General features: G+C 40.9%; 1 long non-coding RNA gene across 1 annotated transcript; it reads left to right on the top strand.

The window, feature by feature from the left end:
- The first annotated feature begins 1,271 nt into the window (after positions 1-1,271).
- LOC124861397 lies at positions 1,272-1,935 on the top strand. Its single transcript, XR_007036613.1, has 2 exons — positions 1,272-1,608; positions 1,706-1,935. It is a non-coding gene; the product is annotated as an uncharacterized LOC124861397 (long non-coding RNA).
- Positions 1,936-3,312: the final 1,377 nt, after the last annotated feature.

Raw genomic sequence — 3,312 nt, 5'->3', positions numbered from 1 at the left:
ATTAGCCTGTTCCCCTGAGGCTGAGTATTTCTAATAGAATGATCCTTCATTTAAGGTTTTACCTGCTCTGTTTGACAACCTGAACATGTTTACAGGTTGTCATTCAAATACAATTTTACATTCACTTCAGCGGCAGGGAAGATGAAGAGTTAAGGTATTATTTCCTGAACATTTAGGGTATAACTTTTAGGTTAATTATGCACATCCACCGTGAAAATATCTAACCCAGTTTTACTTGTCTTGCTTTCTTGTGTATTTATTTAAAGTAACAGTATATGCGTCGTCTTTTGAGGCAACAACTGTGATTTATAAACTAAAGTCAATTCTTTGAGGTCCGGCGAGCAAGTGGAAGGACTCTAGAAGTGAGGTGATGTTCTCTACTTTCTTAGTTTCAGTGATGATCCGGGCAGCAGCGTTCTGGATCAGCTGCAGCTGTCTGATTCAGTTAAACTTGTGAAGATACTGTTGCAGTGATCAATTCCACCAAAGATAAACACATGGATGAGTTTGTCGAGATTCTGCTGGGACATTAGTCCTTTAATCCTGGAATCAATCAGGTGATAGAAGGCTGACTTAGTGATTGTCTTTATGTGCCTCTGAAGGTTCAAGTCTGAGTCATGAGGCTTGAGCATTATTAATGGTTTTGTTGATGATTTCAAAAAACAAAGATTCCCATGTACTGTTCTGTTGTAAGTTATATATGCGAAGTGTCTCTTTATGGATTTCATAGTGAACCTGGTGTCCAGTCTTTTGACACTCCCTTTTTTCACTTTTCACCAGTGGAGCATTTCCCCATGGAGATTTCTTCTTACTAGAGACAAGCTTCACCTTTGGAGCAATGGAATCAATTATGTCTGAAATTTTAGAATGGAAGTTATCTACCAGCTCATCTTCTAATTTACAGGACACTGTGAAGGTTTAAGAGTAAACTTGGTAAAAGGTTTTAGTTGTAGTGTTCTTAAAAGACATCTGAGGGTTTTTGACCATCAAAACTCTGTTTACTATCGCATCTAAGTCCAGACTTTAACTAGGCCATTCCAAAACCTTTTTTTTTTTAGCTCAGAGGTGAACATGCTGGTCTCTTTCATATTATTGTGTCAGGGTTCTGGGTTCAGTGTGTGTGTTATGCTTTGTTTGTGACTTTGCTTTCAGTTTCCAGATGGTTCTGGAGGTTCTCAGGTGTGCTGGGTGACAGGTGCGACTGATCTGCTGATTGCTGTAAGGAGTATTTAAGCAGGAGGCTGCCAGCACTTCGATGCCAGAGTGTTTGCCTTCAGTTGCACAAGCCTGAACCTTTGATTATCTTTGTTGAACACTGTTTTTTGGCTCCAGAAGCTTCTGGACGCTCAAGTGTACCTACGTTTGGTGGATTTCGTTTGGATTTCGTTTCCAAGGATCAAGCTGGCAGCTTCCTGTTATTCTCCGACTCCAGGACCAAGGCAGAAGCGTACCCTGTCCACCCTCCAACGCAAGTACCTGAACATTGAACTAATTCCTGAACTTACCAGTACTCACTTTTCAGCTCAAGCAAAACCATCTGGATTACTTTGCTTCGCACACCTGGGTCCCGACTCTCTCTACCCCTGGCAACCTGACGGCATTTGTTTAGTAAGCCATTTTCCTGATTACAGAAATTACCTTATGTTATTTTTCACAACATATCAGTTCCCTGTTTCACCAGTTCTCTTCCCCTCTCTTCTTACAGTTGGCGAATTTACCCGTTCATGTCCAAGACTCACTGGTTGTAAATGAACACCATTCACTTATTCAGTTTCCTCTGAGTGTTCTTCTGCAAGTGGGTCAGATCTATTACAAAGAAAAGGACACATTGTTGTTCTGCTGCTGCTTTGAATATGCTTTCTAACCCTTTGCAGACTGATGGATATCAATGGGTTGATTTTTCTATTTACAAAATAAAATGGAAGACAATCTGAATTAGAGTGTCCCCATGTTTGATTTTGCCACTTTTCTCACCTCAACATACATTTAGCGGTTGGCTTCTGCACTCTGAGAGGACAGATTATTAAAATAGAAGCTGAATGCAATCGCCCACACATGCATCTGCAGGATGAAAGGTTGCTGACAGGTGGTCATGCACTCTGATAAATTGAATTTAGTTCAAGAGGTGATTCAATCTGAGAGCTGCCAAAGAAGACAAAATCTCAACAATTGAATTCATCAGCATGGTTCTTTTATGCTTCAGAGAATCAAAGCATTCAGGAAATGAACATGAACACCAATTCTGCAACAGAAGCTTGTTTTTCTGTTTGAAAATAGGTCGGTAAGGGAATGAGCTTCTGTTTTAATGACCAAGATTCCATTCAGGTGCAACTTCAGCAGCCAGAGTGAAAAAAGCTGGAGGGCTTGTGGTTATTAATCAGGAGGGTAATATAACTCTGCTGCATGTTATAAGAGAATGAAGTTCTGATCCTTTCTGGTGTTGTCTACATATATTTACTTGTATCTAATTACAGAATCATGCCTGGAGGTCATTAACATTCAGACATCTCCTGTAGCCAGACGGTTTGTTTAGTGATTCAGTTCTGGCTTCATGGAGATCAAAAAGTTAGAAAACTAAATAAGTGGCTGTAATCTTCAACCACAAGGGGGTTCAAAAATATCTTTTTGTCTTTCAGTCAAATCCTTTCCACAAATTAATATCTTTATGACATGTTGCACACATATCCTCCCTAGTCTTATCTTTAAAAGTTACATTTAGCTCCAGTTCCCAGTTTGCTTTAACATTGTATGTATTCTCTCCTTAATCTCCCATCAACATCTTATACATGAGGGAAATATGGTTCTCGGTTGGTAAGTGCTTTTCTATTACTGCAATAAAGTATTGCTCAATTCCAAAAGGCTCGGCTTTAACTTATCCTGTTGGCCCACCTGTGTAAGCAAACAGTAAACCATCAGGACCTTCTTCAGTTTGCTTATCGCTGTGGAGTTGGAGTTCAAGATGCCATCAAACACCTGCTTCAACAAACCCACTGATCTGGACAAAGCCAGCAGCACTGTGAGGATCATGTTCTTTGATTTCTCTGGAACATTTAACAATTCAACCACACCATGCCACAAAGCGGTCACCCACCTTCCTGTACTCAGCTTCTTGTCCATCTCTGATCCAGCCCACGACTGCTGAATCATCCGAGTATTTCTGCAGATGACAGGTGAGAGTACAGTCCCCTGTGGTGCTCCTGTGCTGCTGACTACCTGGTTAGACTCACAACCCCTCAGTCTCACAAACTGTGGTCTGTTTGTCAGGTAGTCTTTGATCCAGGAGATTGTTGAGGCCTCCACCTGAGTCTTCTG

Source organism: Girardinichthys multiradiatus, chromosome 2 (assembly GCF_021462225.1).
Source record: "Girardinichthys multiradiatus isolate DD_20200921_A chromosome 2, DD_fGirMul_XY1, whole genome shotgun sequence".
Taxonomy (NCBI): domain Eukaryota; kingdom Metazoa; phylum Chordata; class Actinopteri; order Cyprinodontiformes; family Goodeidae; genus Girardinichthys; species Girardinichthys multiradiatus.
The sequence above is the reverse complement of the archived record's forward strand: the minus strand, read 5'-3'. Positions and strand labels throughout refer to the sequence as shown.